Genomic DNA, 14,302 nt, shown 5'->3' on the forward strand with positions numbered 1-14,302 from the left:
ACAATTTCATTTAAAGAATAGGCCTATAATAAGCTTGGGGAAAATGTTCTATACTTAGTTAGTTTAAGAGAGAACAGAATTTTAAAGGCCTTCTTCTATGGGGCGGCCTACTGCCATGCACTTAAGCCTCAAGGGCCTTTAGTGCACCCTGGAAACACACCATTAGGCCAACCAGTCTATGATTTCAGCAGCTCCATATTTGAAGATAGTTAACTTTTGTTTGTGCCAAAATGTTCAGTCTAAATATATAAATAAATTTTCTTTGTGACCATTTTGGTAAAATGAAAGTTTGAATTATTATAAATATTTTATAATTATAATATATAAAAGGATGTTGGGATTCTATGCAGATATGTTATACAGCCACAATGTTAGATGTTATTGTAACAGTAAAACAAAAGAATCAAAAATATTTTGTAAAAACTACACACCAAAAAGTCAATTACAGCAACTGCAATTCTTACAATGTCTTTGCACATGTAATATTTTGATTTGTTACAAACCAAAAAATCATCAGTTTGGTACGTTTCATATTTACCAATCTTAGTTATTTATTATTATTAATAAATTTCTTCTGCTAGATTGTAAATTGTTAAAACAAGTAAAAAAGAAGTAGGTAAAATTCAATATCAATATCTAAATATGATGTATGTCAATATTATAGTCAAACTCTCGAAATACATTTTGAAATAACAACTGATATCAATTTGACACTTTCTGGATAATTTCAATAAAAACTGCAGGTACTTAAAAGTTATTTATTTGTCCTACTAACCCCCGAAATAATAAAAACAATTAACACAACCCTTTTAAAATTATTAATAAATTTCTCCCATGATGAGCACAATAAGTGAAACTCCAGCCTGTAAACGGATGACATCTTTGGCCTTTCCCACTTTTGTCATCATATTGTTCCCACAGGTATCCTGTACGCTTATATTCTTTAAACATATTTTTTATCAGGTTCTGTCTTAAATCAACATACAACTTGCGTGCTATCTCTGAATAAGGCCCTCTTTGTTTTGCTATAATAATTTAATGCTTTTAAAGCTAAATAGTTCATGTTGATCCAAATGGGACCCCTCCAGTAAGGAGGATCATGTTCTGTATTTCTCGCCATGTAGAGAGGTGAGACTTTCGACAAAGATCTTAGGCCATAGTTAGTCCACAGGTGGTCAGGGTTTTTTTCAAATCGTTGAGGAGCATTGACAATTTTGGTGACTCTGGATCTAGAATTTGTAGGAAGAAAGGAAATAAACTTACATAACCAAAGTTGGAATCAACAAACTGAAGCTCTGGGTCCTTGATTACTATTCTTCTATATGGCTGCTGTGTTGGAGGTCCATGTTGTTGGTGTATTGGTGGAGGCTTCTCCAATATGACATTATCCGTATGGAAACCGAAATCCGAATAAGTATTCTTCTTATAGGACCAATGTAAACGATCAAGAAGATGATTGTTAGACAGGTACTTAAAGGTATTTTCATACTTTTCTCCTTCTCTGCCCAGCAAAACTGCAATCTCAGATAATGCCTTCGCCCCCAAAGTGATCCAACAAAGCAAATCCACATGGCGCTCGTCCACAGTGGGGTGAGAAGCTCTGGGGTAGTCATCGAGTCCTGAGGTTAACGTTTTAGGATTTAATTCCAAATTTGTCTTCTCGTCTCTCCCTCTCCAACGATATGCCCCTGGCAATTCCCCAATCTGAGTGGTATTATACCAGTCGAACCACTTCACTAATCTGCCATACATACGTTCAAGAACACCTAAACGGTTCTCATTTATTAAACCTATCACCATAATGTTTTATTATGTAGTTTAAGTGTAAGAAAAAATGTTGGGGGATTGGCATTTTGTGTTTATCTGCGTCACAAATTCTTCAGGTACTTTAGCTAGTGCTTCAGAACCTAGTATCTGCTCACGAGGAATCCAGCCTTCCACATTCATTAAGTCAAAACCAATGACTCATGATATCCATCTCAATTTCAAGATCCCACGATGCTATAAGTAGCCCATGGAAACCCTCATCCCAGAAGGAATCCTCGAGGGAAAAAACTTCTAGAAGGTACTGAAGTATACAAAGGTGCTTTCCAATAAGGAACAGGCTTGTCTAATCTATCTGATATTACTCTTGAAGAACCATAAAAGTAACCTATTCCACCCAGAAGATTACTTAAGGCAGCTTGGGCAAAATTTATTTCTTCATCCTTAAATGTCTTTTCTTTTAGTTTGAAAATACTCTCAAATTTTGTGTCAAACTCTTCAACTTTCTTTGCCAGCAAATCCGTGTAGACTTTTCCAGTCAAGGTATTAGGCCTGTCGAAGTTGCTGCCTGATTCAAAGATGACATCCATCTCAAACGGGACACGTGTATTAACCTGCGTTGCTGAAAAGTTTTCCCGGCACTCCCCGTGTTATGTCCCCAGGTAGCACAATCTGTCTGACACTGCGCACCGTCATCTCTCGCAGTGATGCCATCACCACTTCCTTGAGCAGATGCAGGCCACGTCCTTGTGTAACCAAGTAGGACTCCTGCTCCACACGGCCTGTCACGTTCACCATACGCACAGTGAATGCCCCCAGCTGCTCAGTCTCCCCAACTGTGCCCGTCAGCACATTCCCTGGGTAGTGGCTGAGCCTGCCTTGTGTCTGTGAGTCCAGAGCTGTATAGAACAGCAAGGCTACTGGCTCTCCCCGCGACTCTTGTTTCTGTTAACAATTCAGACAGTTAGTACAGTATAGTCATGTTGATGCTCAGATATAGACATCAAGATGACATGGCTAAGCTTTATATTTGTTGAGTTATATTTACAACTATACACTATTAAATAGCCAGAGGCTTTCAATTTGTATAGTTTTTCAGTTATTTGTAAAATAAACAGTAAAAACAAGAACCCTCAATTTTAACTTTTCCCTTAGTTTGATACTAGAATGCCTATGCTGACCAGGAGAGAATAGTTCAAAATACAGCAGTGCATCACTAAATAAATCATAAACAAGACAAAATTGGACAATTTTATTGGAATGTAATTAAAATTATTTAAAATGTAGTGTTTTCATAATTATTTACAAATCCAATGTTTGTTCCTAAGGTTTAAATTGTAATAACAGATAGATTTAGTTAAAAATAACTTTAAACATTTTTTTATTTAAAAAATGGTTTAAAGGAAACTTAATATTCCAACTAGAAAAAATTAAACTAAATGCAATCAGCAAAATAATAAGATTCTGGGTATTTTAATAAATTGTTAAGGGGTTTAGGTCATAATATTTAAAATAAGGTACAAAAACATAATTTTCAAATTATTTTCTGTGTTAGTAATGGTACTAATTTAGGTAAGTAGAAAAATTATATCTTATCTATCCAACAAACGTAAAAAAACCATTTGAACTTGAGTATTCAAATTTATGTATGATGTATGTCTTTATTGTAGGAAGTATGTTAATTTTTAGTTTTATTGTGTCCTAGGTGAACATTACACGAGGAACTTGTAAAAACTTTATTCTAAGTACAAGCTAAGTAAATGATCAATACAAAGGATTATTCAGACAAAATATTCATATAAAAAATTTAAGATTTAAGTAGTTGTTTTCAGTACACATTTATGTTTTACGAAGGATGCAAAGCCAAGGTCACAAATAGGAATTAAACCTCTAAAGGCAGTTCTGCTTCGTGTGGTAAAGAATGGTTTTTATCATATAGAAAAAAATAGGAAAACTTGCACATTTTATTTTATTTTTTATTCCACTGGGTGGCCACTCAAAATATTTTTCAAAGGTTGGTTTTTTTCAGTTTTCCTGGTAAAAATTGTTTGGTTCTAAAGAGAACCAAAAATATGAACCTTCCTGATAAAGATCGACACCTCCCATTTTAAAGTTCCTTTGCTTATATCTCCATGTAGTTTAATGTGTCAACATAACATCGTGTACGCCTAAATCCAAATAAAAAGAGGAAACAACTACCCACAAAGCACCGCTGAGAGACAAACAGCAGTCTGAGATTGTGGGTTAGAGATCTATGGTACGTGGAATTTCGGTACAAGACCACAATTTTGCTGGTAGGTACGCAATACACAGTAAAACAAAAGAGCAAACCAGAGAAATTTTCATATGAATTCAACTATTAACTTTACTTATCCATTTTCACAACAAATTTGCAGACGTTCAGAGACCATATTTTAAAAATTACAGTTCTTATCCTCTATTTTATTTGATAGAAATGATACATTATAATAAAATGGGCTTCCAGAATATATTACACGTATATGAAATATATATGGGTATGTATTTGTACTAACGTACATGAAATATATATAGGAATGTATTTGTACTAAATTAATAATACCAACATTTGCAAAGAACTTACTATTTCATTCATAATAAAAGGATTTTGAGGTATTAACGTACATATATTTATATTTAGAATATATTTATGTACAATTACACAAAGTACAATGTAAAATAGAAAATTAGCGATTGTCTATTAGTTTGCTGCCGAGCAGCTGACATCCATGCTTTAGAGCCAGCAGATACACTGCCTTTGAGGAACATAAACATAGATATGCGAAACAAGAACTTAAAATCAAATATTATGTTTTTAAATCACGACATTTTGTTACTCAGGGTGGGCACTCAAATCTCTTTTCAAATTCCCATTTTTTCCTGGTTTTCCCAGTCGAAAATTGCAGATTATCTAGTCTATTTTCAAACGAAATAGACAACTGTAATACTGCATTTAACCCTTACGCCAAGTGCAACGATGACGTTTTATCATCACTAGCAGTATTTGCAAGAAATGCCACAAAGCTGAGGTGCTCTAGCATTTTGTCCCGTTGACCCCCTCAGCTCATTCTTTTCAAAATGATATTTTCCCTCAAGAATAAGAGTTGGTCAACTTCGTCCGGGAACCCCATTCACCAACTGAATATTACTTGAGTACAAAAAAACCTGTTTGTATCACGGTTATGACCGCTCTGCCGGTTTACGGAAGCGTACCACTCGTTTAGTGCCAAAATCCGAAAGGATCGGTCTGCCAATTTTAATTGCCCAATGCATTGTTACGTTTTTTTTGGGAGGGGGGAAGGGCGGAGTCTTGCCGCGGCACAGGAGTTGAAACTAACCAAAATAAACTCACTACATTAGTGGATCACGCTTAGATCAACTGGCGTCAGATGTAGCTCATGAACATATGTCAATCTTTATTCACTATTTCACGATCCCCATAGCATAAAATATGATTTTTCGAGATTAATCAGTTTTTGATTCAAGATGCTGTAAAATTATGTTTTGATTTTATAACTTCTTGGAGGCAAAAATTATTTTTGAAATTTTCCTGGTTCTTAGAAAAATTCCTGGTTTTCCCTGCCGGGAGGCCACCTTGTTATTGTTCATACCTGTTATTGTTAATACAGTCTTAAAAAAATTACAAAAACAGCTTTTAGCAATTGCTTATTTAAACACTAAAAATACGAGAATCAAGCCATGACAATATTTTTTACTGTGGCATTTAGGTTTAAAAAAGAATAAACATTGCCAGGAGATTAAACCATATGGAGATTGTAAAGCAGACATTTACCGTTTAAAAACTATTTTTGTCAGTGAGTGCATAGATAGCGTTACTGTACTAATTTTTTTTGTTGAGTTATAATCCATTTTAATCTTGTGATACTGGCCTAATTTTTATGAACTGGATGGCCTTAAGACGGTGTGTATTTTTATTATTGTCAGGATTTAATTTGAATGTTGAATTTAGCTCCAGTTCACCTTCCTTTTATTGAGATGAGACAATGAAACTACTACTTCACCTATTTATGAGTCTCTGATGTTGAAACGATGTAAAGGTTTGTTTTGAGCTCTTTCGTCACCAACCTTTTTTTAGATCTCTTCAGAAGAACATGACTTCAGATTCTAGAAGTCAAGTCTAAGACAGCGCCAGATACCAGACACTGCAATAGGTTGTTTGAAAACACTATTTTTGTATTAACAACTAATAAATATATTTAGCAGTTTTTCGCTTCTACAAGAAAATTCAGTTTTAAGTAACTTATTTATCTGTTTTTGGTTAAACATGCCTAAATTAATAATCTAGATTCTAGAATTAACTCTACTGACCAGATGAGAGACTGATATGCGGGCAGTCCAGTCACCACCATTAGAGCCCCCCACACGTTTGACGAACGATGTAGTAATCCGCACAGGCCCATCATCTATCTCCTGGATACCGAAGCTGCGACCATCATGCTTGGTCCATGTGTATCTATCCAGACGATCTCCCTGTTCGCACCAATGACTGTTAAACAATAACACATGACCAAGTAAATTAAAATTCATTAATTATGCCTCTTTTGGATTCAATTAACAGATTAATTAAGTATCCCTATCTCCATCAAATCCAAAATTAACTGATGAGGTGTTGTCACTCCTTACATCAGAAGTTCTTGGCATGAGTGACACATCCTCCTTGAGAGACATTGAAGATTTTAAGGGGAGGAGTCAGTTATTAGAATATATTATCCTATATTACAATAATAGGAAAGTGTTGGGAAACACAGCTTGCAAGCGATTCACGTAATGCTTACATATGTCTGTTTATTGCATAATTCTTGATGCATGCATGGTTTGTTAGTAGTGTATACCGCAGTTTGTTCGAACAGTAAACATAAACATGGGACAAGTTGTAGTTGTAGTAGGTCTAAGGTAACGCCAAAATCACTGCAAAATAAAATACTGTATAGAGATTATTATATTAAATATCAATTTATTTTCATAGACAAAACTGTTTTTATTTTCCTCAGTGCATTATTGACAATGTTGTTTTGATAAGGTAATTAATATAATTAGATTGGACATTATTGTTCTAAATTAATTCAAACAAAGTTAAATCATGAATGTGGTATTTGAGTAATGGCGACTAGAAATGGGAAATACTGTTATTTGTCAATAACCTATTACCAAAATAACGTGGTCAGGTACTACGTTCCAGTAACCTGTTACCAGCCGATCTACTCTCGGTATAGCATCTTCTTTTTTCTCCAGAAGTGCAAGGCTCCAAAGATGCCACTGAAGCCTGCTGATGATGCCAGATCATCCAACGCAATCTGACATTGGAGAAGTTGGATGATCTGGGAAAGCGATCTAAGGTCAGGTAAGTACCGATCGGAAATGCCCTTAGCCATCAGTGCTGGCTTTGGTGGCGCCTTCCACCTGCACTTCTGGCAAAGATAGAAAAACATCCATCGAGATAGTACCCAAATTCAAGCTCATATCACATGAGCGATTCTAAAGATGATCTTTAACTTTGATTCTCCTAGTAACATATTTATGATAACTTAATCTAAACCAACTTATAATAACATTCTATAGCATATTTCCATTCCTAGCCTCATTGCTTGCACAAAATCACCTAAATTGTTACAGGAGGTCTGAGTAATCTAAAACTAGAAAAACATGAGAATGCCAAATCATTCAGTCCACCTGTAACTAAAATTACAGAATGTTACCGGTAACACTTTATCTCAGTAATAGGTTACTAAAGAATAACTCTGATACTGACACTAATACGTTATAAACCACCCATTTGTACTGGTTTCAAGTATAATGGCAATGTACATAATTATGTTATTTATGTCATAAGATATCGGACACATTAATCTTTCTAAATAGTAAAAAAAAAACTACATTTTACACTGTTTTGTTTGTTATATTTTACAAATATACATAGCCTAGACAATTTTTTTTATAGTAAAATCATTACTTGTTAAGAAACAAAAAAATTTAACTATACTGTAATAATTATAAATACCTACATCGTAATTTGATTTCAGTAGTAATATCAGGGATTCATTAGTCATGAATATCAATGATTCGATTGTCGTGGTGGCCGCCGCTTATTATCTGCAGTCAAAAATACTACAAAAAATAAATAGCCCCCTTTATTAAATTAATCAAGTGTAGACTATGTACAAAACAATAGGTACATTTTGCTTACCGTATACTAATACCATCTGGACCAACCCGGTTCGGGAAATACCACATTAGGCCAACAACAGGAGAGTGAAACTCTCTTGTTTTCAAACCAAAATAGTTTCCAGGTCTGTACGAACCCCAGTAGCGGTCAGGAGTCATCAACCCACTTTCTGTGACCACCTATGAACACAAAAATATTGAATATAAAATTAGTTAGTCGTTACAAAATTGTGAATCCGTTTAAGTGTCACTCAGGGCTATTGCCCTGCCACTCATTTTAGCCAGAACTCTTCAAAACTTACTTGAGTAATATTAGTTAACTAGTAACAGTAATAGAGTAATAATAACATTAATTATCAGTTTTATCAGTATTGTTGACTCTACTGCAGCCAAAACTGAGAAATATATATTTATATACAATATTAGTATTAAAATAATGAAAAATTAGACTACCTATCCGATGGGTACTATCTCAAGAGATATTTTTTGTTTATTGCCAGCAGTGCAGATAGATTTGAAATGAAATGAAAAAAGTCTTTATTGGAGGCGAAGTTAGGACTATAAAGTCCTCTCTACCACTTAACCTCGATTTGGTATGTCCATACAATTATGATTTGAGTTTATATTAATTTTTATTTGTACCACACTGATAAGACATTCATTTGAAGTTATGTAAGTTTCTTTCTGTTGTATTTTTCTAACAGATTGAAATCAAAACACTCAGCAAATCTGAATAACTTAATTAAACATTATTCTGTTACTTCAAAACCTCCTGAATTCACTAGCTTAATACTGTTATTTTAAATACTTAAAGGTGGCAGCATCATGACTGACAAGAGCAAAAACAAATATAAGGGAAGACCCACAACCACAACTTAGATCATGTATTCAAATTATTCCCAGCTACAACTCAAAATTAAAACAATGAAACATTTCAAAGAAAAATATTTCCATTTTCAATGTTCTACAACTTTGTTATTTGTTATCACCCAAAATCCCTGTGTAGTTTTACTCAGAAGCACAAGTGCATAAAAGTAGTAATATCAAAATATGATGATCTTATGTTTACAAGTCTAAAGAATACAAAATATTGACCACAATTTCATCTCTGATCCACACACAAATCCCATTGAATTTATAGGAACTACTCTCTGACGTTTTACACCCACTTCAGTTTTTACAATCAGCTGGTGATAGAGTGCTCATTTATTTTTAAGAAAGTAGATTTAATGTAATTTATTATGATATAAATTACGAAGTAAAACCTAAATGTTTAATGCTTGTTTTTTTACATTGTAAATTAACAAAAAATAGCAAATAACTATTATAGCTTTAATTCTTGTTTGCAAAATAGTGTCATTTATTACAAGAACACATATTTATTTGTGCTATTCAGGTTATGGAGTTCCATCCCAACCCACAGTCTCTGATTTCATGCTTGAAAAAGATATTTACATAACATATTTTAGGGTTTTATATCTGATCAAAGGATATACCTGACTTTTTAAAACTCTTTCCTTAACTACAGTAGGTGAAAATAGTGATTTAGTTAATCATCATGTTGGTTAACAGGTTTTGTTAGCGTTCTTTACATTTTGTAATGTATATTACGTTCATATACAATGTGTAAAAAAAGTCCCGCACAGGCTTGATCCTTTCCGAACGATTACAGGTAAAGCAAAAAAGTTGGTTCATCATTACTACACCTATAAAATCTACTATTTGAAGTAATTACCATTTTTTGTAACATCAAGGGAAAGTCTCTGAGGATGATCTGTGCTAACCTTCTGTACAAGAAGTCAGAAGGAAATCTTAAATTAGAGCATAGGTCGAATAGTACATCAAAGGTATTTATTAGTACAGTACAATGCCACAAATTTGACCTAAAAAGGTTCACTCTTTAAAAAATTACGCTGCTTTAAAGTTTGAAATATTTACAATGTAGGTCTTGTTCTAGATGGTTTAATATTCTTGCCAGTTGTGAAAGTTTAAACTTATGAATACTGGATCTAAGAAATAGTTTTTAAGGTAATTATTGACTCATTACACCCAATGAAGGATGGTCTAAGAGGAGTTTGACAACACATTTTCATGTGACCTGAACTTAAATGTTGGTACTACCTCAAGGAATGTTCTTTTCTCATCAGAAGTGCGGGAGATGCCACCGGAGCTCACACTGATGGCCAGGGGCATTTCCGATCGGTACTTTCCATCTCAGATCACGTCCTAGATCTTTATCGATGTCAGGTAATGTTAGACGATCTGGCACATGATCTGTGTTCAGGAAAGTATGGATTGGAAATGCCCCTAGCCATCAGTGTGGACTTAGGTAACTTAGCACCACCTCATACTTCTAGTGAAAAAGAAAATTGTCCTTTAAAATATTACCTAAATTCAAGCTCAGATCTATGTATACTTATTAACTTTTTATATTTATAATACATACATTGTATTTACCTACTATATAGGCTAATAAACAAATAGTAGATAAGGCCAGAGAAGCCTCCTAGCTGTCATCGATTCCTTTTGGGAGGCAGAAATCAAGAACCGTTTGTCATAATGACATGTAATGTTCACAATAAGTTCAATAAAGTCTGTTATTTATAATAATGCAGTTTTTTAGAACTAAAAAAATATAAATATACTTTTTATATCCTATTAATCACAATAAAAATTGTCTACAATAACTTAACTTAATGACAATTTGATTGGTTTAAAATGTTTTATACAAATATATTTTACTTTGTTTATTTTATTTTTTGTTTTTCTGATATGGTCTCCGGATAATACCTAAGTATCGTTAGGTCTGACAGTCAGGTAGTTACATAGATGGAGTTTTAATTAATTTATCAAAAATAACGACAGTTAATTTATAAAGAATAATGGTACTTTGGGATTATACCGACCACACCCTGACATGAAATCGTTATTTGACATTTTGCTTCTACTGATTACTAGATTAGCGTAGAACAATATTTCGTCAATATAAAACAGGAATATTGTCTTATCCCAAACCCCTCCCCATCCTCAGACAGAGGTCAAAGTCGAACGGTCTAGTAGATAACGTGATTGCAGAGTCTCGCCGCCCATTCAGCTGGTGCGTCGCTTTGTTGTAGGCCTACTTCCGTGTTTTAACCTCTACATTTCTCCAAACACAAAAATTCAATAAAAACAAACATTACCAAACTAAAACTAAACTCTTTATTGAAAAAACACTCAAAACTTTTTTTTATTCTTGATCACACTCCGCCACCCAAAATGCGAGTGCCTCCTTTGGTGCTGCCCCGCGCTGATGTCAACGAAAGAAAAACATCCCTCGAGATAGTACCTATCAGTAAAATATCAAATTCTAGAGGGGCTGATCAGAAATATAAATTGAATTGTAATGGAAAGGCAATTATGTACCGTGGAAATCATGTGATGCCGCGCGGCCTGCCGTAATCGGGATTTTCGAGAAAGATAAGATAACAGCAACAACAATACCGATCACAATACCTGGAAATGCTTGTAAGTTTGTAATTAAAGAGTTGTTTTTTCGTTCTATCATGTTTGTTTCTATACATTTATATTTTTGTGTTTCTTCATACTGGTGTGGTCGGTATAATCCCAAAGTACCAGAATAATTCTTAGTGGGATCAGTATTTTTTTGTAAATTGTCCACCATTTTGTTGCTTGACCTATTATGTTCACGGAAAGAGTAGATAAGCGGACCCAGTTTTTGTATATAGTACAATCATCAATAGGCCTACTTAATATTCATTTATCGAATACGCATTTATAAATCATATCAACATGGCTATATAGCCATAATCACAATCGTATTTTTAATAAAAATACCTAATACAACGCACACAATGATAAACCTATGAATTATAAATGAGCTCTAACGATCAAACAAACTACTAGAACTGGAATTAGGAAAAAACTCATACATAATAATGAAATGATAAGAACTTAAAAACCATTTATAACAAAAAATACGAAATATGCATAATTATTTGTTTTGTCCTGTATAGCAATGATTAACCATTTTCGAGAAGTTATTGAAGTTATTGAAGAATCTTCTCTAGAAAACCATAATTCTCTTCTTCAGAAATACTCACAGAGATTATCTGCAACTGTCTGTTTATTATCTATAAAAGGAAATACGTTTATCATATGAGAAAGTCTTTACAGTTGATACAAGATAGTTATAGTTCAAAATCAGTATCGGTTAGTTATATCGAAAGTTATAATTGAGTAGTATCGTTTATCATTATAGATATAAAAAAACCGGGTCTGCTTATCGTATCCTACTTACTTTCACTTTTTTTTCTCCCATTCAGAATACTGATTACTCCTGGTTCCCTAGTTCATAAAGAGCCAACTGTAGTGAAATGATCTAGTATTTTTCCCCATCAAAACAATAGTAAACCTCATTCACTTTTACATAGTCATTTTTGTTTATTGTAGCGAACTGTCTCATTACGAAGATTCTATTAATACACATTCAAACATTTTGTAGATTTTCCTATGAAGATTATACTTTTTTAATATTCAAATGATTAAGCACAACATAATTTTGTAATAACGAAGCCCAAATAACAGAAATCGTTTGAGCATTTTGCTACTGGGGCTTGTGACAAGATGGTAAAAGTTTTTGTGTGAGAGAGGTATCCTACATTGGTAAAAGTTTTGTCACTTAAGTCTTTTTAAATGATTGTAGCCCTACAAGTACTCATTAGGGTAATTTATTACACCTGGATGTTGTACCCCCTTATAGGATACAGGTTGTTATATAAATAAAGCTGGGTCCTAAGTTTTATAAAAAGTAATATTTTCTTGAATTAAAAATACTGTTCAAACCAATATCAACCATTGGTTCAATAAATGGCAAGAAGTTTTATTGCATACCTATTATGTTGTGATTTTTTTATACCTCAAATTTTAATCGTGAACCCGATCGAGTACATATCTTTATAAGCGAAAACTCCAGGCAAGTTTGAAAACCACTCTTACAATGGCTAAAACATGTACTCCATCAGGGGCACAACACATTTTACTAAAGCCTAGCATTATCCAATTGCAAATATGAAAGATGGCGTGTACCTGATAAGATAGGTAGAGGTAAGGTAGGCTAGTCTTCTTTAACTTGTTTAAGGTAGTTTTTTGACCATTTAGTAGGTCTTCCGAATTATACATAATATAATTAACATAAACTCAAGAAAAATGTTAATTCACCTGGGTTCTGTAAACTAACTTAGTATCCAAACCTTTTCTCTATTTATTGTTAACTATAATTTATATACCTTGTGTTCATCATAGGGTGTTGTAACTCTTGTTTCTAAATAACCTTTACCAGCAATATACATTGCGATAGCAATTATAACCATAACTATTGTTTTTTTAATTGACACCACAAAACTATTGCTATTCTCAGCGTCACTTGGTATTGCTTTATCCTTTTGCATTTTTTGTGCTTTTTCAGGTTTTTGTACCTGCCTCTGACGCCCCATTTTTAAATATCTAACCTAAAGATTCTAACAATCACGAAATTTAATAAAGCACTAAATTTACAATTTTAATCGTCCATTGTTATTACGTTTACCGTAACCTCTATTTCTGACTTGTAAAACAAAATCATAAAATGTAGACACAAGTACGAGAAGAAATCATGTACTTTTTTACTAGGAGTCAGGAGTTTTTACACGTCTTATTAACATCTCTGGACACTTCAAAACACGAAAAAAAGCTATCATTACATCAACACAACCCTGTCTGTCTATGGATTTCGAGTGTGCATCGTGCAAAGATCTTTTTTTTGACGTGACAAACGTCTTAAATTAGGTTGCGGCTCGGAGTCACTCATGAAAAAGTGTAACGCCCGGTAACGTTACGATGCCCGTTCAGTGGGTCCGCCGCACGGGATAAAGCAGATAACTGTGGGTCCGCCGCACGGGATAATTCAGTCTCTTCTCACGTAATTCAGTCGATTGAGAAGAAACAGCGCGTATTGCTAGTCAAACATTTAAAATAACAAATTATAACCTCTAACCTGTCATAACAGTGCGACCAAACAAACGAACTAAACCGACCAATCACCACGCGCGGAGTTAGAATTTAACTGTGTTTAGCAAGAATTTCAAATTCCAATTTTAGTAAATGTTTTATTCAAATTTACCATTTACAATAACAAATTTTAATTAATTTCAAATTATGTACAATGTTTTAGTAAACAAAATATATTTCTATAGTTAAAATTTGTGCAATTCTTATTTTCATTCAATTCCTTGTTCCTATTGTGCAATTTAATAATATTCATATCAATAAATATTCTACCGAGAAAAAGACGTTGTCA

General features: G+C 33.6%; 1 pseudogene; it reads right to left on the reverse strand.

Annotated features, from left to right (window-relative positions):
- Positions 1 to 628: 628 nt before the first annotated feature.
- Positions 629 to 13,728, reverse strand: LOC124372445 (annotated as a pseudogene).
- Positions 13,729 to 14,302: the final 574 nt, after the last annotated feature.

This window comes from Homalodisca vitripennis, unplaced genomic scaffold, assembly GCF_021130785.1.
Source record: "Homalodisca vitripennis isolate AUS2020 unplaced genomic scaffold, UT_GWSS_2.1 ScUCBcl_3246;HRSCAF=8654, whole genome shotgun sequence".
Lineage (NCBI taxonomy): Eukaryota > Metazoa > Arthropoda > Insecta > Hemiptera > Cicadellidae > Homalodisca > Homalodisca vitripennis.